This window comes from Petaurus breviceps, unplaced genomic scaffold (genome assembly GCF_028583685.1).
Source record: "Petaurus breviceps papuanus isolate PSGF00001 unplaced genomic scaffold, PetGlider_PUasm1.0 90638, whole genome shotgun sequence".
Classification (NCBI taxonomy): Eukaryota; Metazoa; Chordata; class Mammalia; order Diprotodontia; family Petauridae; genus Petaurus; species Petaurus breviceps.
Genome location: NW_027187295.1, coordinates 7,958,243 through 7,983,123, shown reverse-complemented (window position 1 = coordinate 7,983,123; position 24,881 = coordinate 7,958,243). Strand labels below are relative to the sequence as shown.

The 24,881-nt window shown below is 35.1% G+C and overlaps 1 long non-coding RNA gene across 3 annotated transcripts in view; it reads right to left on the bottom strand.

The window, feature by feature from the left end:
* Positions 1–497: 497 nt before the first annotated feature.
* The window catches only part of LOC138143323 (uncharacterized), a 25,952-nt gene continuing 1,568 nt past the window's right edge, over positions 498–24,881 (bottom strand). Inside the window, exons 3-4 of one of the 3 annotated variants that reach the window (XR_011163673.1) lie at positions 23,028–23,133; positions 498–1,642 (exon numbers count right to left, since the gene is read on the bottom strand). This is a non-coding gene — a long non-coding RNA (uncharacterized lncRNA). Of the gene's footprint in view, positions 1,643–10,238; positions 10,832–20,641; positions 23,134–24,881 lie in introns of those variants that run through there. The other 2 variants (XR_011163672.1, XR_011163671.1) reach the window with 2 other exon arrangements.

Sequence of the window (24,881 nt, the reverse complement as noted above, 5' to 3'; positions counted from 1 at the left end):
TTTCCCATATCAAGGAAATCACAGGTCTAGACCAAACAAAGAGTTTTGCTCCATATTAACTCATATCTTCAAAGTAGCATACTAGAAACTCACATTTAAATAGTGCTTAGTTATTTACACTGTGATTTACCTATATTTTCTGTGATCTTCACAATAATTCTTTATTTAAAATATCATTATCCCTGTTTTATAGAGATGGAACTTGGGGCTATTAGAAGTAAAGCAGCTTGTTTGGTCAGACACCAGAGCTGGGATTTGAGGCCTTCTGATTCCAAATCTAATGTTCTATCCTTTACCCCAGTGGTGTCCAAATGAAAAGAATCAGATCCTTGCAGGTCACATATTGACTTAGAAAATCACAAATTAACATTATCTGTGATGTTTGGCATTTTTATTTATTATTTTCAATGTTTCTCAAATATATTTTAACGTGGTTAAGGCTGCACTTGGGAGTTTTGCAGGTCATGGCCCAGATCAGTTTGGCAACTTGGCAATATATCATGCTGAAAAACCTTAACTTATCTCTGCAGTCCAGGGTCACTCCTCCTTTCTAGCCTTATCTCATATATCACTATCCCCATGCCCAGCTCAACAGGACTACCATCTGATCTTTAAACTTATGCCCTGTGTCTTTTTTAATGCTTTTCCCTTTGCTTCTCTGTTAAATTCCTTCTCATATTTTTAAAACCCAATTCAAAAACTTGTCTTCCACAATGCTTTCCTTTTTACTCTCCTTTTCTCAATAAACCTCTCCGTCTAACCTTACAGGGGAACTGGGGGGTACATATGGATAGAATGCCTGATCTGGAGTCAGGAAGATTCATCTTCCTGAGTTCAAATCTGGCCTCAGACACTTATTAGCTGTGTGACCCTGGGTAAGGCATTTAACCCTGTTTGCATCAATTTCCTTTTCTGTAAAATGAACTAGAGAAGGAAATGGCAAACCAATCCAGTATCTTTGCCAAGAAAACCCAAATGGGATCATGAAGAGTCAGATACAACTGAAACAACTAAACAATAGGTACCCTTATATACCTCTCTGTTCTGCACAACTAATGTCCTTGTCATATATTATTTTACACTATTGTTATGGGTGTGTCAAAAGCAAGGTAAATTCACTTCTTCCTGATCACAAATCCAGTTCTTGGTCCACTGACTCTATGCTGATCATGGTTGACTCTGGTCTTGCTTTCTCAAGACCTGTTACATCTACCCTCTCAGGGTTGTCAGGTATGCCGAGAAGGTGGAGGTGATGATTTCTCTACTGCCATCAGTAGTGGCAGTTGCATTCTTCACCCTCTCTTCATTTTTAGGGATGCAGTAAGTAGCAACCATATTCCATTTAACCACTTAACATGTGATATTTTTACAAAGGAATATTTTCCTCAAAGATATAACTATAACAAAGTATAAACATTTCCCCCAATATCTGGGGACCAAACACCCCCCATATCACCTTAGTCTCTTGAGGTAGGGTAGTTCTCACAAAGTTCACATACAAAAAACAGCATTGCTACCAGATTTTGTTGGTCTGGAATCCCACACTCTTGCTACTCAGGTTGCTGGGCTTGTGGTAACACTTGGAGTAGATTCCTGGATTCTAGGATCCCCATGGTTCATTGTCCCAGTCCATTTAGGATACCTAGAATCAAAAAGAATGTACTAAAAGACCAAAGACCCAGACCTGTTTCCCCAGGGGCTATGCCTCAAGGGACCTATTGGGGAAAGTCCCATATCTTTTCCCCTTAACAACAGAATTCTTTTACAGGAAGCCATCAATGGAGTCACCTTGCTCCCTCAGACATGAATGCAACAAAAATCTCTGCAAGGTGCTGCTGTGGGCCATTTTTGAAGATATCAACAAGCTGAACTTTGCAATAAACTGAAAAAAAAACCCTCTTTCTAACCACATGGTGGACTAACACAGAATGTTTACACATACTATGGTTCTCACAATTCTCCCTGAAGCAACTGACTAGTGGCCCATTTCTGGGTGATGCCTTCTTAGCAAACTGATGAGTTCTATACACATGCCAGATGTTCATGACATATCTACATATATTTCTTATCACCTTACTAGACTCTGACAAGGACCTTATCTTACCTCAATTTTCCCCTCTACTGTCTCAAACAGTTCTCTAAATATTGTAGATACTTAATATATGTTTGATTGAATTTATATGACTTGAAAGTTAAGGTTTGCATTTGGTTTTAAAAGTTTGGAGAAAGATGCTGCCATATAATGGTCACCATATTTTACTCCGATATCCAACAATATTCCAACAGTATTCCTTCCATACAAACCTATTCATTAGTAGGGAGAGAAAAGTTAAGACTCTAATAATATTCCTCTAAATTATGGAAAAAGACTCCTCCTAACCACATGGTAGGACAACACAATTTTTAAGTAGGCCTCCAGTCTCACAACTATACTATGCCAACAACATAGTAAAAATTAATAGTTTTGAAAGACTCAGGAACTCTGATCAATGCAATGATCAAGCTTGATTCCAGAAAACTGAAAATGAAGATTACTGCCAACCTCCTGCCAGAGAGGAGATAGACTAAATATACAGAATGAAACACACATTTCTGGATATGACCAATGTGGAAATTTGTTTTGCTTGAAGAGGCATATTTGTTGAAAGATTCCTTACTCTTTCCCATTGAGGAGGAGAGATATGAGGAAAGAAAACAAATGCTTGTTAACTGAAAAAAAAAATTAGTTTTTTTTTTAAATGCCAGAAGTCACACAGGATAAGAGAGTAAAGATGAATTACCATTTACAGCCGTGGAGGCAATACCTACATTGGTGAGGTAATAAAGATCTCTCAAAGTTTTGAAGGTAACAGAAGCTCACGGGATTGGCAGCAGTAAAGTTCAAGCACTGATGTGAGTCATTATTGACCATTCCATTTACCTCACAAGAAATTGATCCAATGCTATTGCAAGCAGGATTTTCTCACAGTATCTTAGGGTTTGTATTATCGGTATCATTATTGTGAAATGATACTGGTCAGACCCATGTCATGTGGCACATGCCTATATAAGACAAATACCTGCACGTTAGGAGTAGCTGGAGAATCAGTGGTGGAAATTAGGAAACCAGAAGCATCTCTGGGAGGCTTTTACTACACGATGGTTTTGTCTGCTTTATCTCTGCTCTCATTCTTTCAGTTGTGTCCATTCATTGTTTTTCCTGCTATTTTTATCTCTTTGCTGAAATGCACAATACTTGGTCAGAAAATAGAGAAAGTATCAGCCTGAATAAAACTTTGTGAGCCTACATATTATATAAAATCAGAGTCTGCTAATATGATAAGATTATTTAATGTTTAGGGCACTGTTGCTGTTTTATCAGAGAGTTATTGTTTCATATTTAGGTATCTGCTAAGGCATAAGTTTCTTACTCATATAGACTATCATGAAGCCATTTCTTTACTATATTAGTTTGTGGGATGTATAGTTCTCCTATGTAAGAGCCTACCTGCATGAATCTCTAACTTTTCAATCTCTCGCTATCTAAAGGTTCATTTTCTGTTGCCTAAAATATGCCCTGATCTCCTACATCTTAAACGACCTACATTTGATCTTTCTATCTTCTCAATCGGTGATCTATATCTCTCTTTTTACAATTTTGGAGAAAAAGTATCTATACTCTCCTGCCTTTATTCATTTCCAATTTACTTTCAGTTCTTTGTAGTTTAAGTTTGACCTTATCATTGAACTTAACTGAAATTTCTTTTCTCAAGAGCACTAATTATATCTTAATTTCTAAATATAAAATCTTTTTTTCTTAGGCCTCATTTTTCTTTACCTCTTTGTAGACTTGCTGACCATCCACTTTCCTAGATAGTTTATTCTGTTTAGGTCTCCCTGACATTTCTTGTTCCTGGTTTTTCTCCAAACGTCCTGATCAACTTTTCTCAGTCTTCTTTTCCAGCTCTTTATCCTGGACCCATTTTCATGCATGGGTATCCCTCAGGACCCTGTCTGGGTCTCTCTACCACCCTTCCAGTAACTCAGGTTTACCTCAGTGTCATCCTTGACTATACTCTCCCTCACCACACTCCGTATCCAACAAGTAACCGAGTTTCGTCAATTCTGTCTCCACATAATCTTCTGTTTCAGATCTTCAAGAAAAGTCACCTTTCTAATTGTTTGCTTTTTATGTGATTTTGTAGCCACCGCATCCACAAATGAAGCTGGAAATCTTTTGTTGTCCCACCAGGAAGCCGTGGATCTTAGTTCTAATGGAGTGTTTTCTGTTTTCTTGCTGTCACCGTCTTTCATTCTTAAGCCTGTGGAAATACCTTCAGATTAAGCTTTAGGACTTTGAGGACTTAGTTTCCAATAGAAAACAATCCTTATAATAGTAGTAGAGTTCTTACCGCCATAAGGGGCTTGTCCTGGGCATGAGCAAATCACCTAACATGGAGGTATCCTGCATCCTGTCTTCTTCTACCACACGAGTTGGTGTATGCTTCTTTAGTTGGCTACATAACCAGAGCAATCTTTAAAAACTGCCAGACTGGGATACTCTCTCTCTTTTCCTACATACTTTTTCCTGTTGTGTCCAGAGAGTGAACATCACAGCTTACCCATAGAGTGAATGCCATAAATTAAAACAGAAGGGGGGAATACTGCCCCCATCTTTTACCCATACTTTGAGAAATGGGCCTGAGGATGTTGGTTTCTGTTCTGTTTCATTTGTCCTTCTCAGATTTAAGTGCTCCCCACTGCACTGGTAGGTCAAGTTATTGTGACTTTGGAATTCCAAAAGATGCCAGTTGATCCCATTATGAAGCAAGGTAAAGCCATGACTGTTCAAATGCTGAGCTTTATGAAAAGGCTCAAGGAATATTTTCATGGTTTAAAGTAATATGTTCATATCATACTAATGAGTTAAAGCTGGTGGACATATAAACCTGATTTTTATGTAGGGTCACAGATTCTAATAAAAACCAGATTCAAAATAACTTGTCAGTAGCTATCCATTCAGCTTCATCCAATTTGCTAATTGTCATCACATATTGTGAACTACTTCCTTAGTTAGATACTGAAATAAAAAGCTATTTTCTAACATCTTAAATAAGCTAGATGCTTCATTGTGTTCCTGTGGGCATATATAACATGTATATACATATTACAACATGTATTATACACTTTTACCATGTATTGAGCCTTTGTACTAGATTATTTCCGACATCAAACTCCATTACTGGGAAAACTAAAAGAAGTAGAAAAGGTGGGCTTATGACCTCAAAAATTTTATGTTCTGGGTATGGAGGTACATACATATAATTGCAGCTATGAGGTAAGCTAAGGTTAGTGGATCACTTGAGCTTGGGAGTTCTGAGCCTCAGCAAAACAGGCAGATCAAGTCTTCTCCCTAAGTTCAACATTGATATGGTGAACCCTGAAAGGAGGCCTCTAGGTTGCCTAAGCAGGGGAGAACTGACCCAGGTCAGAAATGGAGTAAACCAAAGCTTCCCTGCTGATCAACAGTGGGATTAGGTCCATGAATAGCCTCTCTACTTCCACCTGGGCAAGATGGGAAGATCCAGTATCAAAATAAACAAACAAGCTCATGATATTATACATGGTATGATGGAAGAAATTCAATGTTGCTGAGATATGAACAATAAACAATGTTTCAGTTGATGTGTACTGGTCAGAATACTTGCATGGAGGTTGATAGCTATATATTGGAGATGTGCCATAATTTTAACATTCACTAATTAACCAAGAAGCTTTTGTCAAGCCCCTACTATTTGTCAGTGTCTGTGGTAGGTTCTGGGGATACAACAACAAAAACAAATTAAATTATCTCTGTTCTTAAGCTGCTTACATTCTAACATTTAGAAGAGAGGCATAGTAGAATGGCATGGTAACTGGACTGAAAGTCAGAAGATATGAGCTCTGGGTCTATCCGCCCCTAGCTAATCATTAAGTTAACTTCTGTGTGCTTCAGTTTCCTTGACTATAAAATGAAAAGACTGGAATTGATCACTAGCCCCTCAGCTAGAATTCTCAGAAAGAGTATAGGTTTTGGGAAATGGATGCTGTTAGGTAATCAGGCACAGTGACAGGTAAGAGCTTTCTATCAATAAGGGCATTGAAAAATGTTAAAAGAACAGAACTATGTTCCAGTACAATGTAGCAATGAATGGTCATAATCATAGCACTGGTTCATCAGGAAAAGGATTAAACTCTTTTTAGTATTGTCTGTGTAATAAGGTAGGGAAGTATATAATGCTCTTTAGAAAGATTTCCATCAAAAGAAGGTAAAATAATCTTCACAAAAGGCTCCTGGCGCTTTGAAATACGTAAGCTTCATCTATCTAGATTGTTCATTTATGTGAAAGTATTCGTTGCTCATTAGTGCTGGACAAATAGGGGCTACCTTACTTGCTTTATTCCTACTTTACATAATTACTTATTCTTTTCATCTTAATATAGCACTAGGTTCTGATTTATTTCTTCAAGGCCCTTAATGCCCTAGTGCTTTTTTACATGCAGTTTGGTGATGAGAGCTCAGTGTGTTCATCTTCATTTTTCCTCTCTCTTCAAAAGCCAGATCAAAAACATAAGTATGTAAAAGTAAGGATTTTTTATACCTAACTTGAAGAAGTTTCTTTGACTGGTAAGTATCTTTTTGAAGTCTAACTAAAAACTATGTATGCCTTACCAGCTGCTGCAAATTAAAATATATATTATCTTCTCAGCTCAAACTGGGGAGGGCAAGTGTACAAAATATATCTCTTTCTACCAAAGAGGACACACGTACTACCATGAATGTTTGTCTAATTATGCAAACTTGGCAAAGCTCATTCTTTAGCTTTCCACCAGTTTTTTGGCAAATTACACTGGTGGAGGAGAATGAAATATATTCTGTACCTTAAGGGAGAGCCATAAAATTGGAGACATGAAAACTGAACATATAGTAAATTTTCAAGACTTTCATTCCATGATTTCTCAGCCAAATGTGACTCAGTTTTCCTGGATCAGTAAAAGAAAAGTTATGTGATTTGTTAAAAATACATCTTACATAGCCTCTCAGTTCCTCAGTTTACCAGCATTAGAAAATTAAAATTGTGAACCACAGAATGGGAATGGACTTTAAATGGTAGATTAGCCCAATCTCCATGCTCACTCCATTCTGAGCTTCTTTTTGTGTAATCATACTTACCAAGGGATCACTAAGATTTTGACAAAAAAAGAAACTTCCAGGAAAGGGGCTTACTTGCTCATAGGATGGCCCATTTCTTTTTCAGATCAGCTTTAATTGGAAGAAATAATTTAGTTCGTATTGAATCAAAGTCTGCCTCTTCATAACTTCAGAGAGCCATTTCTTATCAGTCAACAGTCAGTCAACAAGCATTTATTAAGCCCCTATTGTGTGCCAGATATTGTGCTAAGTGATGGAGATAAAGGCAAAAAAAGGTCCCTACCCTTGAGGAGCTCCCCATCTAATGGAAGAGACAATATTCAAACAATTATGTACAAACAATTCATAAACAAGATTAATTAGAATTAGCCAACAGAGGGGAGGCACTAAAATTAAGAAGGATTTACAAAGGCTTCCCATAGAAAATGAGATTTCTAGTGGCATGACCACAATGCTTGGAATATGAATACCTGATTTAGAAACCCAGATGCACCCTCTTGCTAGGCTGGTGATTCTAGGCAAGTTTTCTTAACTGTAAATTTTGAACTAGATGACCTTAAAAATCTTTCAAAAATATGATATGATGACTTACTTGGGGAATCCTAGAAAAGTCAACTAACAGCATTAGCAAAGTTACAAGATATAAAATAAACTCATGAAAATCATCAGCTTTTTTATATTATACCAAACAAGTCCAGCAGCATGAGACAGAAGGAGAAATTGCTTTTAAAATAACTGTAAATACTTGGGATACTCTCTTACAAGACAAACCCAGGAACTATATGAATAAAATTGCAGAGCACTTTTCACAAAAATAAAGTCAGATCTAAATAATTGGAAAAAATATTAATTACTCACAAGTAGGCTGATAAAATTGATTTACTTATTTGGTGCTGTACTAATCAAACTACATAAACCTTGTTTTATAGAGCTAGAAAAAAAACCATAAATCATCTAGAAGAACAGAAGATCAAGAAAACGAAGGGAATTAATGAAAAAAAAAGTGAAGGAAGATGGCCTAGCCATACCAGATCTCAAACAGTATTATGAAGTTATAATTATTAAAACAATCTGTTACTAGCCAAGAGATAGTAAAATAGATTAAGTACACAAGACAGAGTAGGTAACGATCATAGCAATCTAGTGTTTGATAAACCCAAAGACTCCAGGTTTGGGGACCAGAATCACTGTCTGACAAAAACTGCTAGGAAAACTAGAAAGCAGGTTGGCAGAAACTAGGTATAGACCAACATCTAACAACATATACCAAGATGAGGTCAAACTAGGTGCATGGTTTAGGCATAAAGGGTGATACCATGAACTAATTAGGAGAGCATAGTTTTACCAGTCAAATCTATGAAGAAGAGAAGAATTTATGACCAGACAAGAAACAGAAGATATTATAGGATATAAAATGGATAAATTTGTCTTTCTTTTTTTGGAGGGGGGGAAGGCGGGTCAATTGGGGTTGAGACTTGCCCTAGGTCACACAGCTAGTAAGTGTTAAGTGTACAAGGCTGGATGTGATTCCTCCTGACTCCAGGGCCAGAGCTCTATTCACTGCACCACCTAATTTCCCCTAAAATGGATAATTTTGATTGCACAAAATCAAAAAGTTTTTGCACTAATGCAAAATGCATCCACAATTAAAAGGAAAGCAAGAAACTGGTGTCTGTGGGGGCGTTACAACAAGTTTGTCTAATAAAGGTCTCATTTCTCAAATACAGAACTGAATCAAATTTATAAGAATACAAACTATTCTCCAATTGATAAATGTTTAAAAGATATGAACAAGCAGTTTTCATATGAAGAAATCATAACTATCTATAGTCATATAAAAATGCTCTAAATCATTATTGATTAGAGAAATGAAATTAAAACAATTCTGCGGTACCACCTCTCTCCTATCAGATTGGCTAATAAGACAGAAAATGAAAATAACAAATGTTGGAGAGGGTGTGGGAAAATTGGAGCACTAATGCACTATTAGTGGAGTTGTAAACTCATTTCACCATCTTGGAGAGCAATATAAAATTATAGGGCTATAAAGCTGTGCATACCCTTTCACCCCGCTGTACCACTACTAGGTCTATATCCCAAAGAGATTTAAAAAAAAGGGAACAGGACCTATATGTACAAAACTATTTCTAGCAGCTCTCTTCGTGGTGACAAAGAACTGGAAATTGAGGGGATACCTGTCAATTGGAAAATGACTGAACAAATTGCAGTATACAATTGTGATGGAATACTATTGTGGTATAATAAATGATGAGCAGGATGCTTTCAGAAAAACCTAGGCAGACTTACATGAACTGATGCAATGAGAACTGAATAGAGCCAGGAGAATGTTGTACAAGAAAATAGCAATCTCTTAAGATGATCAACTGAATTACTAAGCTATTCTCAGCAATACAAAGATCTGGGACAATTTTGAAGGACTTATGTTGAGAAATGCTATCCACTTCCAGAGAAAGAACTGATGGATTCTTAAATGCAACTTGAAGTATTCTTTTTTGTAACTTTATTTTTTCATGGGATCTTTTTTGCATACTATTTTGGTCTTTCACAACATGATTGATATGGAAATATTTTTTACAATACTGCACATTTATAACCAATAACAAATTCTTGCCATCTCAAGGCAGGGTGAGAGGAAGAAAGGACAGAGAGGATTTGGAACTCAGAATTTTTAAAATTGAATGTTAAAGTTGCTTTTACATGTATTTGGGAAAAAAATTAAAATCTCTTTTGCTTCTGAAAAACAAATATCTTTCAACTCTAAGTTGATGATGCTGTGACCTTCATCTTGAGGTTCAAGATTTCTCCCTGAGGTTTCTTCTCTTCCCCTAACTGATCTGAGGGCACATTTCATGGTGATTGACCCAAGTGAATTTTGTGATATTTGCCCAAAGCATGTTTTGTGATACTTGTCCTCATGTCTCTGGCTGGAATGACATGTAGAAATATGCCATTCTCTCATGGTCAGTTTAAAAGAAATCACTTTCAAGAGTATTTTTAAAATGGCATGACTAGACAATAGTTCATGTGAAAACTACTTGGGTGTTTGAGCAGACTATCAACTCAATATAAGTCAATATGTAACATCAAAGGAAAAATAATAAAAAACCACAACCTAAATAAAACCTAATGCAATATTTAACTATTTTAAGAACCATGGTGTCCAGGATGAGGGAGGTAATAAGCCTACATGCTCCACTCTAATTAGACCAAATCTAGAGTACTGGGCACTGCAGGGAGGAAATTGATAAACTGGAACATGGCCAGAGGAAATCAAGCAGGATGGCAGGGGAACTGAGATCATTCCATGCAAGAATAGGTTGAAAGAATTGGAGAAGGGAAGATCTGGGGAAACACAATAAATGTTTTCAAATGACTCTGTCAAAGATGGATCAGATTTATTCTGATTAGCTCCAGAGGTCTGAACTTGGAGCAATGGGTAGCAGTCTAAAAGAGACAAATTTCAGTTAGATATAAGGAAGAACTTCAAATGAGTCTAGTTATCCAAAAATGAAGTGGATTACCATAGGAGGTAATTCTCCTTCATTGACTCTGCTGTAGAGAGGTCCAAGGTCAAGGTCCTGAGTAAACCAGATGACCTTTGAGATCCTTTCCATTGATGAAATTTGTGACTCTGTAGTTCTGTAAAAAAAAATAATATTTTTTTCCAAATCAAAATAGCTTTTAAATGCACTAGCAAAGATTGCTTTGTTAAAAATCATTTTATAAATGAAGATCATAACATTCAGATTAATTTGTTTGGTATATAAAATTTTTCACATAGCAGTTTTTGTTGTTGTTTTTAAAAGGATACACCCGTATATCAGTGAAACAAAACATACTATCATTTCTGTCCAAGAATATAAGTGAAATGCCAGGCTTTCTTACTAAATTTATGGTAGATGACTGCTTTATAATAAGCCTACACCGATAGAATAGTAGGACTGAAAAAGACCTTAGTGATTACGTAGTCTAACTCTCATTTACAAATGAATAACCTTAGGCTGACAAAAGTAAAACAACTTGCCCAAACTAACACAACTCATTCAATAAAGTCAATGCCAAAACTTTTGATTTCAAATTTCCTTACTTTTCCATTACATGAAGACCTTCCTCCTCCCTTTAGAAAAATGTATTTTTGACGCCTTTGGATTTTATAATACCTACATTTTTAAATATATTCCTTGGCCAGCTGTCTCCAGAGGGAGACATTGTTCCCTTAGAACAATTTAAAAAACTGAGCAAAACTACCAAACACATAAACTGAATCATATTCATTGAGATTAATTTTCTTATCTCTTCCTCAGATCTAATTACATAGTATATTATAATTACACAGTATTCATTACAAATTACCTTTTTAAGTGAATTATGAATGTAAAATGATTCATTAAAACACCATAAAATGTATTTTAGTCGATTATATTTAAAAAGTAGTTTACCTTTTCCTACATCCAGAAGGGACTTCTTAAGTGAGCTATTCCAAAGGTTGACTATTAAAGTGTTTTTTTATTATGCTTTAAAATTATTTTTCAATATGTAATTTATTTTTTTAAAAATGTTCAGATTTCATATAACTCAAATAAGTTAAAGAATTGTTTGTTTGTTTTCTTAACTATTGTTGATTTTGTTTTCCCCCAAAGGAAGAAAGAGAATCCCCAACAACATCCACAACAATAATTCTGCATATTTTAATGATAACGAAAACCATTTGGAAAGGTAAGAGAAAAAACAGTAAAAGGAGATATTAAATTGAAAGTGATTTGGGATATTAGTCATAATTCATCTTAATGGGAAGATGAGTCAAGATAATAAGCAAATCTTATTGTTTCAAGCATCTAGGTTGTAATAGGGGCAGAATAAACACTGAATAATCGAATTTGCTAATAAGAAGAATTCTTTAAAAAAATTTTTTTTTTGCTTTTTGGAGGGGGGAAAGTAGGGCAATTGGGGTTGTGACTTGCCCAAGGTCACACGACTAGTTTTGTGTTGTCTGAGGTCAGATTTGAACTCAGGTCCTCCTGACTACAGGGCCAGTGCTCTATTCACTGTGCCACCTCGTTGCCCCAATAAGAAGCATTTTTGAAAGAGGTAATTAACATACAATGAAAACCAGACTTTAAATACAGTAAAATTATACATTTCTAAAAGATTTGTGTTCACACTATGTAAAGCATTTTCAAGCAGAGGTAAGCTTTTCACCTTACCCTTTCATTTCTTGATATTTTAAAGCATTTTTATTTCTTGCAAATTATTCAGCTGGGCTGGATGTCCTCTCCACTATCCAGGATCTTTGGGAGATGAAGTAATTGAAATCTTCAAGTCAATGGGGACTACATTACTTTTGAATTTCTCACAATAAGTGCAGTGTTTCCTCCTAACCAACCATTCCAAGATTGTGATCTATTGGTAATGTAGTTTTACAAGTGAAATTCTATGGCAATCCAAAAAACGCTCACTCCTTTCTCTCATTTTAGAGATGAAGGAATAAGCACAAATAAATTAGGTGATTTCTCTTCCTTACAGAGTTCTTTTATTGCCGTAGGTAGTACAAGTAATAGTTTTGCCATTTTATAGATGAGGACATAGACCCAGAGAAATAAATGACTCTTCTAAGGTTATACTGCTAGAGGTAAAAGATCCAGCTTTTATACCAAGTCAGTAGACCTACTCAATCCCAAATCTTTTCTTTACCTGTTAGGTGACATTGAGCCAAACACTTAATTTTCAGCAAGCTATGTAGAACAGTGTAGATAGAGTGCTGAGCCTTGGACCTAAAGTCAGGAAGACCTGAGTTTGAATGCAGCCTCTAACACTTACTGGCTCTCTAACCCTGGGCATATCACTTAACCTCTGTCTGCCTCAGTTTCCTCAACTATAAAATAGAGATCATAATAGCACCTACCTCTGAGAGTTGTTGAGAGCACCAAATGAGATGTGTGCAAAATGCTTAGCATGGTGCCTGGCCCATAATAGGGCTCATTCTGTTCCCCTCCATTTGTAGCACTACAACTTAGAACAATGCCTTGCATGTAGTCAACTTTTTAATAAATAATTTTTTAAAAATTTATTCATTCCTTCATCCTCCAGGCCTGTTTCCTCATCTTTAAAATGACAGGTTTCGACTCAATGGATGCTAATGCCCCTTCCAGCATTAAATCCTATAGTTTATGGACTTTTGATGCTAAGTCCAGTAGTCCTTCTACTTAACTCTACCTCTGTTGGAAGAAAAATGAATAGATTCATTATTTACTAGTTCCACAGTGAAAAGTTATTTATAATACTTATTTTAAATACTTCATAGCTTGATTACATCTATAGTATCAGTGAATGAAATTTTTCTGTAAACCTTTTAGGAACATGTGAAATTTCAGCTTGGAGGTGCTTATTTTGTAGTGGATAAATCACCAAATATGGAATTAGGGCCACCAAGTTCAAATCTCAACTCTGAGATTTATTAGCCAGGTGACCCTGGGCAAGTCATTTACGTACTCTGTTCCACAGGATTATAGATTTAAAATTAGAAGGAAGTCCTCACATTGGTGCAGTGAGGTTCATATTAGGTAATGGATGTAAATGAATTTGCAAACTCTAAAATGCTATATCAATGCCTGTTGCTGCTACTGCTGTTGTTAACCTATAATCTCCAGGCTTCCACTCTGGAGATAACTTCATTCCTAGTCCTCTACTGCACTGTGCTGAGGTCAATCAATGTTTATAGAGCAAAACAGGTATATGCTGATAAATGTTTAACCACTACTATCCTGAGGAAGAGGGGAAAAGGGAGGATTTGTGCACACACTTTTAAATTTAATCTCAATTATTAAACTTTTTCAAGCTTAGACAAACCACAAAACAATAAATAAAACCCTGATTTGGAGTAATTGTCCATAACTGATGGGCATAATATATTATATATATATATATATATAAATGCTCAGAATGAAAATGTAAAAATTCAATCAAGGAGTAAACCTGTTAGAATTGGTTCCAACACACCCTGTCCCCTCCCCCACCTTACAGAAGAAAAATAAAAAAATAAAAAATGACACCAAGAGGTTCAGTGATTTGCCCAAGATTGCAAAGCTAGTAAGTGGTAGAGCTGGGATTGGAAGGCAAATCCTTTGACTTCAAATTCAGAATTCTTTCCACTGCCCCTACTTTACCTCCTACCTCAATCGTCAAATAAGGAGTTTGAACATAATGACTTCTCAGATCTCTTATCTATCACCTTTTTATTGCTTACACATAACACAAGTTTCCTTAATTAATTAAGATCTTCAACTAAATAAAAAGTTGAGACTAGAAGTGAAGCTATAACTAGAATTAATGGGTTTTATAGTGATTGATCTTTTCAGACACAATTTAATTCAACAAACACTGATTAAGAAATTTATGTAATATGCCACTATGTTAAATTCTGGGGATAAAAAATGGGGGGGGGGGAACCTAGTCCCTACATTCAAGGCACTTATGATCTAATTAGAGAGAGAGGATATAACATATGAACAAATTATTATTATCCTAGAAAGAATGTGATTAAGGCAAAGGAGAGTTTTGTTACAGTGTTTTTGTTTAGCCCATATGCAGAAATCATTCCTCAAAGAAGTCTTATCAATTGAACTGTCTGTCTGTTGTCTCTAGGTAAATCCCCCAAGTATTTTATGTTTACAGGGAGTATCCTCCTACCTTATACTGTACATTGTCAGCCGGTGGAAACGTTTATTGAGCACACTCAGTTTAGAATATATTCAACTGGATGCAGTGAGATTCTAAAGGAAATAGGAAAACTGAATTGTGCCTTCAGGGAACATTGATTTTAAAGAATATCAATGTTCCAAAAAATTAGCTCTTAACAGGTATTGTTATTTAATAGTCATTAATGTCCTGCTTTTGGTAGTAGTATTCATGAGAGGGATTAATTAATCATCCTTCTCTTATAAAACTTTTGCTAACATTTATTCTGAGAAAACAATTAAGCAGAAATTATATTTTAGATACATTTTAAAATTAGACTCATTCATCACCTAGCATGTAGTAAGAGCTTAATACAATAAATGACTGTCGATTGATTTATGTGATGAGCTTCTATTCTGCTTGGTATTTGAATAGTTGTAATTAAATATAATTAAACAGTAGATGAATTAACCTAGGATTGCATAGAAAGATTTTGTCAGCCTGTGAAATGACATAAATGTAGGGGAAATAAATTTTTGTTTGAATATATGTTTAAGGGCAAAATAATCAAAACAATTATTCATGTGGAAGACATGAGCTGACAATCCTGTACTTTTAATGACATGTATACCCACAGCACTCAAAATGATGCAACAATACAAACCATAAAATGAATACTGTTGAATATTGAAGACTGAAAGATTATTTTTTGCTATATTACCTCATGAAAACTATTGGCTAAATCACAGAGAACCATTGATCTACATTGATATTAGGAATAGTCACCTGAACTGATCCAAAGATTTAAAGAAAGAATACTGAAGTATATCTATGATGGATGAATGACTGTTGCAATTTGAAAAATAAGAGGATGGAATATAACAATGTCTATTATAGAAGAACTTGACCTGTGTGCTTCTATCATTAAAAAAATAAAGTATTCTGTCTTTGCAAAATAAATCATATACCAAGCCAACTAGATACATACAAGGTCCTCCCCCTAACCCAACACATGCACATGCCACACACACACATACTCACACACACACTGCAAAGTCTTAGTTTAATTTTATGCTTTAATAGCTTAAAACTTCACTAAAACTTTTGGGACACCCTATATAGTGACTGGAGTATTCAGTAATATTGAGTTCTTTAAAAATTCAGTAATTATTTCATCAATGAAGGTTCACTATATATATAATATGTGTGTATGTATGCTTATATACATATATACATGCACACATATACATAGATCAAACTATGGAGAAAACATCCTTCATCCTAAAACTAATATAATGAGTTGTCTTTCCAATGATAGGCTGGTCCAGAAACAAGAGACATAGAGTCTATCACTGGGCCTACACTTGAAACCTTTTAAATTTAATAGACCCCATAAGATCTTTTTTTTTACTGGCCTTACTACATAGACAGTAAGTGAATGAATATATGATATACAGACTTTCATAAACAATTGGATAGACAACATACAGAGATGCATACATACATACATATGTAACTGTAATTAACAATTTTCCTTGGGAAATTGAGCAGGAGGCTATGAGCCAATGAACATGAAAACTTGGGATCCAAATTCCCTTGAATAGAGGTCAGGCTCTTCCAGAACTGAACCTGGGAAAACTATGAATACAGGTAAAGGACAAGGGATTGGCATGTTACCGTTTCTGTGGCCTCAGCCAAATGATACCTAGCTAGCCACTGTACTAAACTAACGAGTATTCAGGAAGAAGTGGTTCAGACCTGATGAACTATTGATTTCTGAGCAGGCTACAATTGTTATTCATCTAGGTTTTAATCCTGCATGTTGGAAGCACCACAGGAAGAATATATTCTCTTTCCCATGACTGTTATAAAATAATGAGTCATTTCATAGATATAGTGAGAAAAAACTTCTCTTGGCGCTTAACAAATGGAGACTTCACATGACCTTCAGTGTACTAGGTGATCACTGAGATGATTTAGAGATCTGTAGCTATCAATGCATATCCTAGTTTTGTTTTAAAGTATTAGATGAGAATATTTGTTTTTTTTTAAAGCATTATATAATTGTTTATTATCTTCCTCATTCTTGTTAAAATTCTGATGTCATCACCATCTTCATCATCACTATTGTTATTATCATTATCATTAATTTATCTACTTAATCCAATCTTCAGATTTTAAATTTACAGCTTGCATTTGGTGCCAGAATTCTCCTGACCTAAGATAATCATCCTGGAAGAAAAATCTTTTTGTACAAAGCTAATTACTATAATAAAAATATCTGATAACTTCAAAACTTAAAAATTGCTTTATTTCCTCAACCAACCCAGATCACAACCCTCTGTCTTAGTAGATTGTCTCAACAGTTACAAAGGTTGAAAATGCCATCATCCTGCCAGCAGCCAACTTGGTGATGAACATTTCAGAACTCAAAGACTTTCACACACAGTAGTGTCTGGCAGAACTTGCCTTTGAAAGGTCAGGTCAGCTCCTTGACCTCTATACCATGATGTAGCATCAGAAGAAGACTTTAATGAAAGAGTAATAACAATAACATACTTCACATATTTTCTCACTTGACTAGATTTAATAGATGCACTGTCTTCTATTACATAGAATCATTAAGGAACTTTCCTGAGAGAATAGAAAGTAAGTTTAAGAGGAGTCACAAATGTTTCTAAAGGGAAAGAGGGAAAAAATGCTGTTAATACCCTCAACTTCTATCATTGTAGAAATCACCACATGTTTTCATTTCTGAATAAAATTTAATTCCCAGCTTCTATTCATCCTCTCCCTTCTACGTATTTGTCACTAGCTTAGAATTGCTAGTTTTAGTTGAGTTTATAAAAGGTGTGATCTGAGTAAAAAGAATGCTTCTTACTTTAACTGGCAGATTCTTAATATTAATTCTTGAGTGGGTTTACCACTTCTTGGCATTGAACAAACATCTATTTTTTGTATCATGTTTTGGGCAACCATTTTGCTATGGGGTGACATTTAACATTTTCTCTCCAAAGGGGTTTCTGATTCATTCATTTGCTTCCCAGAATAATGGGTTGCATGTTTTTAAATATAATAGCATCTTATACCGTGTTGCTGGCCAGGAGCCCTATCTGACTTCATAACTCCCCAAAAGAGACAGAGCTGCTTTTTATTCTTTGCTATAGAGGAATTTGGAAAATATTAAAAATTTAACAGCCACATAGACTCCCATGAGTGACTGTATTCTCAGGAACAAAAAGACATCTTATAATTTGTAGTACAGAGAATGGAAGTTCAAAGGTCACCAGTTTTGATCCTGTGCTCCCTGCTATTGCTTATGATAGTTTTCCACTAATTCATGTTCATCCATCATCAAAATAAAGTGTTTGTTAAAAGAAAGCTATGTACCAGTGGAAAGTCAGCTACCAAATTCTTGTTTCTAGGAGATATTGTATGACCATTCTGCAACAGGGATTAGAACACAGTATTGAACACAAGAGAAATAGCACTGGATTAGTCAAAGATGCAGAGGAGAATAGACAAGATAAGAATGCATTCTGGCTTCTGATCATCACAATTAGCTGTGTAAGGCAGATGTCAATCGAGAAGATATGCACTTACATGAAGAGAAGAAGAGATAGCCTTACAACTGACAAAATGGGTAAGAATTGGAATATGAATGTAGTGAAGAGTTAATAAACATTTATTTAGCACCTACCATAAGCTAAGGACCATGATAAACACTGGGGATACAGATAGGAAAAGAGAAAGTCCTACTTATAAGGGTTTTATGATATCACAGAGGAAGATAAAACATAAAAGGAACTGAAAAGTAAGTGGAAGTGAGGGGTGAGAGGAGAAGTCAGAGACGTTTTAAAGTGAGAAATGGGATGTCCGAACTGAGCTTTTTTCTTAAGTGAAAGTTTGGAGTTCACGGTCTGCCCTTTAATCAGGGAAGCAGAAGATGATCAGGTGGAGTACCAAGGCTACTGAGATCTCACAGGATGACGAGGTTATCTCAGTAATGAGCTTCCTGAGGTATAGGGAAATTTGTCAGAAAAGTCCTCAAAACTTCAGCCAGGTGAGAAATGAGATATATGGATTGAGTTCCCTCCTTAAATGGAAGGATATGGTTATAAAAGCAAGGAAATCAAAATACAAAACACTGAGTTGATAAGCTGATCTGTGCACACACATATCTATCTATTGATAAATATGCATAATATCATACATACATACATAACACATGAGCACATTTTAGCAATAAAACACATTTATATAAATATTAACATGGGTATCATGGCTCTCATATGTAGAAAATAAGAAATTTCCTAAGTGGGCCAAGTAAACTGTCATTTTGAGGAAACTATTATAGCTATATAAAAACATTAAGTCTATTCTCTCTCCATTCCAACTAATCTAAAGTTCAACCTTTGAAGAACTATTTCTCTGCCTTTCAAAAGCATCAAAGCCAAATCTTAAAAGCTGAATATTTTGAATGTATCTTCTAAAGAGTTAATTGTTTTGTCTATTCTGTTTAGCTAAGTTCAACTATAACAATGGCTGTATTTGTTATTAATAGTTCCCTTACAAAGTGGGTTGACACTTGGTTGGTTTTGAAATATTCAAAATGGTTCTCTTACCAGGGTCCTTATCTACCCATTCTTTAAACTAAAGCTATCCCGTATGGGATCATGACCCACAGTTTCAAAAGTGCTGAAGGGGTTGTGAGTGGAAAAAGTTTAAGAAGCCCTGCTTTAGATCATATTTAAAGCCTGGAATTTCAGTGAAGTCAGAAGCAAGCCCCCAGTTGTGGCCTGTTCCAGTGAAGGTCAATGAAGTCAGTGTTTGTTAAGAGAGCCTGTTAAAGGCCTAAAAGTGCGCACTGTTGTTTTCTTATTATATCTATGCAGTGATTCATAACACATTGTATGTTTCAGGGGAAGGGGCATGGATTCTGCTTATATTGCTTAGTCTATCAAAATTGGGATGTACTTGTCATGGGAATTTTTTATTTTCCTTTTATTATAAAGTAGCCAGGGACATTCCTCCTACATTTTTTGTTTGACTAAAAGTTTCTTTTCATATTAAGCTCACCTTACCAAAATCTGTCCCAGAGGAAGTTAAATTTTACTTAGGAGACTTAAACATTCCTTAGATATGAAGACAGAAGACGAATTTCAACTGTCCCTAACTCCTTGACCAAATGTAAATCTTCCTCCTCAATCAGTCTATTTATGAATCTTCTAAATGTAGTTTAACCTATAACCTGACTTAATTTACTTAGAATTTAATAAAGTTTGTTTTCTTAGGTGATATATGAGATTAATACTCTTTAACTAAATTTGTTCAACTTTTATGACATTAAAGGCAGTATGGAGTTATGGATTTATTTTCTCTTGAACCTTTCTGGCCAAAGAGGAACTTATAAGATTTCAATATGTAAATGAATTATTTTTCTGTCACTCTAACTTAAGTTTGTCTATAAAAAACCTTGTCAGAATTCTCATAATTGTTCAGGTTTGCTCTGAGGTATAAACCTATGCTTGGACATAATAATAAAACTTAGGTTTATACCTTCATAATTTCTGTGTTGTGGTAAATATGTATTTGGCAGCAGTTACCCACCACATGAACTCCAAGAGGAAGTATTTCCCCCATGGAATACTGAAGGATCAAAATACTCAGTCCAAGGAAGAAATCAGTAATTGGGGTCTGTTATCTAACAGTATCAGAAACATTGGCTCATGATCGAGGGTAAAGAATATGCATTCAGAGGGAAGAATCAGAGTCCCTGATTGTTAATGCTGTGGGGCTGGATATAAGCAAAAGCTTTACTGGTTTTTGAAAAGGGGAAGAAGGCAAATACTTCAAATTATAAGTGCATGAGTTTGATTTGGATTCCTAGTAAAGCTAAAACAGATTATTAAAAGGATAATTTATGAATATTTAGAAAAGGAAACAGGTGTTTGCTATTTAAAAAAAGCATATTCATTTAACATGTATCATGCCAGGCTGTACTTGTTTCCAATGTTGCTAATGATATTGGACAAATAAAGCCAAGGAATGCTCTGGCCATATATATTGCATTTGAATTTTGAGCAAGCATTTGACAATGTTTCTCATGATAGTTGTGTGGATAAACGACAAAGGAATAGGAATGGATAAGAGTACAACTGGAAGGCTTTGGAACAAGTTGAATATGGAGACTTCAATTAACCAAACTTCAGTTATCAGCAGAAGCTATCTGTGCCAAAAAAACAAAGCAGCTTAAAATGTCTTGATTTGTCTCGATGGTAATTTCATCCTTCAAAAGGTAAAAGAACCAATTATTATTCTCTGCCTGATTCTCATCAACAAGGAAGAGTTGGCTGGTGAAGTAGAAGTGATTGGAATGTGATGAGGAAGTAACTACTATAACTTAGCATATGGGATATAGAAGGACAGGAAAGCTGGGAAGGGTCTAACATGTACTTTGTAGACAGCTTTCTTTATATATATATATCCCCAATTACATGTTAAAACAATTTTAACATTTATTTCTTAATAGCATTGTACTTTTTCCAATTACATGTCAAGACAATTTTTAGCATTTATTTTTACAAGATTTTGATTTACAAATTTTTTTCTCTTGCTCCCTCCCCTCTTCCTAAAATGGTAGGCAATTTGATATGTTATAAATATACTATTGTGTAAAACATATTTTCATATAAGGCACAGTTGTGAAAAAAGAAAATGATCAAAAGGAAAACAAATGTGAAAAAATACAGCAAGTGAATAAAAGTATGCTTCCATCTGCATTGAGTACAAAAGTTCTTTATCTGGATGTGGATAACATTTTCCTTCATGAGTCCTTTATACTTGTCTTAGATTGTTATGTTGCTGAGAAGAGCTGAGTCATTTGTAGTCAATCATCACACAATGTTTTCCTGGTTCTGTTGATTTCATTTTGCATCAGTTCATACAAGTCTTTCTAGATTTTTCTGAAGTATACCTGTCATTCCTTATTGCACAATTGTATTCCATTACATTCATATACTACAGCTTTTTCAGACATTCCCCAATCAATGGGCATCCCCTCAATTTCCAATATTTTGCCACCATGAAAAGAGCTGCTATAAAAAAGGGATATAGACCAAGTAGTGGTATTGCTGGATGAAAGGGTATACACATTTTGGTTGCTCTTTGGGCATAGTTCCAAATTGCTTTCCAGAATGGCTGGATCAATTCACAACTCTACCAACAATGCATTAGTGTTCCAATTTTCACATATCTTCTCCAATATTTATCATTTTCCTTTTTTTGGCATGGTAGTCAATTTGACAGGTGTGAGGTGGTATAGCTTGGTGCATTTTTAAAGGCCTACCTCCCTTTGTCTTCTTGAGTTCAAAACAGTTTTGGCTTATGGGAAAATCTACATTCCTGGGTTCCTTGTGTGTATTGCCACATTTCTTATGAGCAGAACAAAGACTGAGACCCACGGATGGTCTTGTGGAAGTAAAAGAAACACATACAGTTATCACTTCCACATGGCATGGTTAGGTGCATGGTTCCCCCAAGATATGGGAAATCATGTAAAACTTCTTGGTCTTCCCTTTGTACCAGAGAAGAAATCTGAATTTTTTCTTCTTCTTTTCTTGGATTTTTACAGTACCTTATTGTAAAATTTGGGTTGATATTAATACAATACTATACATATATTTTATGAGTTTCTAATTTTTTTCTGTGTAATATGCTGGCCTTCCTTTGTCATCTATGGCTCCCACAAAAATTCCTATTTAATTTCTTATGCCAACCCACGATATATTGAAACCACAATTGGAAAAGTTGCAATGTGGAAGGGATAACTGTAGTTCATGCTTATAAGGTCCATGGAGTATGATTCTTCCACAATTGAGGGAATTAGTTTCTTGTATGAGTTGAATTAGATGAATACTGAGGCCTTTTCAAGCTTACAAATTCTGTAATTCTATAAGGATTAAATGAAATAGTGGATTTAAAGTACTTTGCAACATATAACCTATATGGAATTGCTTGCCTCCTAAATGAAGGGGTGCTGGGGAGGGAGGAAGGGAGAGAATCTGGAACTCAAAGTTTTAAAAACAAATATTAAAATACTTTGCAAATCTTAAACTTCTTTATAAATGTTAGTTATTATTTCCTTATAAGAGAAAAATACCTTCATGAGCTTAACTTTGTAGCTGCACAAGTCTTCTCCAAGGGATATGCTCTGTTTTTCAAATATGACATCCAGATCTTCCAGCCTGGTCATGGAAATGTTGCTGCTGGGAGAAAGATAGAATTTCCATGTCATCTCTTGCTCTGACACACCATGGTTTTACTCTATTTATGGACAACTGAAATACAAATTCCTACCACACATATCCAGACCAAACAACTTGTATCTTTCCTTATTCCTTACCTTATTATACAGCAAAAGAGAGGGATATAAAAGTGACCTCCTTTAGCTCTAGAAGAGTCTTATACTCAGATCAATATTCAGGAGCATTATTTTTAAAATTACAGTACAGAAATCTGGAAAAATAAACCCAGAGCAAAACATTCTCACTTCAAATATTTTTTAAGAAGGTAGTTTTTTAAAGATGCATTGTTCCTTGTAAATTTTTTCCTGTAAAAGATAGATTTACTGACTAATGCCATTTTCTACAGGCAAATTTCAAAGCACATGGGTTGTACATAGGCATTATGCAGAAGGAAAAGTTTGTGGTAGATGCTATTTCAATTTGTAGGTGTTAAAAACTACAATTACAAACATGCATAAGTCAAAAATTGGATCTGACTTGTAATCGTCCTTTCAGATGTCTGGCTCTGAGCAGCTAAGATTTCTTCCACGATTTCTTCTAAGTCTGACTATCATTAGTAAGTATTCCAAAGAAAGAAAATGGATAAGCTTCACAATTTTAATAAACAATAGGCAAAAATAATGTTCTTTGAAATATAACAGAGTAAAATATCACTGTTTATCTGTGACTTTTAATTCTAACCAGCATAGTGTCTTGATTGCATGTTTATAATGTCAATGGAATTTCCTTAATTATAGAATGTAGAACAAAGTTAAGTATTATTTGTAGGCTGTGAGGTAAGCTTGTTCCTATAGACAGAAAGCTTCAAGGTAACTTTCAACTAGTCCCATTAGCAAACTTCTTGGAGTTCAATTTTCTTAGCAAGTGTGGTAATCTTGGCAAGATCTGTAATCTCTTTCAAGTTAGTCAAATTTTCCTGTAGCAGCTCTGATAGTTATTTAGGATTGTAATACTCCCCCTGTAGGTTTAAAAAAAAATTTTTTCTGGTGATAGCTAGGGCTTCTTTACCTCGAAAGCATTGCCTTCATTTTCAGATTTTAACAATTTTGTTGGAAATGGAGCATGGTTAAGTATTCAGTTCTTATCAGAAGATTTGAGTCCTACGTGACAGAGAGAAAAAAACAAAATTCTTATCAACAGGGCAAAAACTGAAATTGACCATTCTCCATTCGTTAAATACACATTTGTTAAGCTCCTTCTGTATGTGTGGTACTAGGGGAAATATAAAATTTAGAACAAATACCACCCTCATAGAGTTTACAATTAAGTAAGGAAATGACCCAAACACATATCATTTTAATATGCAACACTACATTTAAGTTCGTTCAAGCATTGTGAGCAGAGAAGAAAATAACTGTACCCTTCTCCCAACCTCATGCTTTCTTCTACCACTGCTATTCTTTTTCATAGACAAAGGGAATAAGATTAATTACTTTTCATTTTGTGAATTAATCTAGTAGTTATAATTTTTGGTCTCCATTAAAAAAATCATAAAATGCCAGAAGAATAGATATGCATGCTTCATTGCTTAGGGCCAAAAGTAACTAAGATATTAATATGTGATTTTCCAAGGTTTTTTGAAACGTGTTCAGACAGAGGGATCTTTGTTAATGAGAGAAATATATGAACATATATACATATTTTCCTGTATATGTGTGTATATGTGTGTGTGTGTGTGTGTGTGTGTGTGTGTGTGTGTGTGTGTGTGT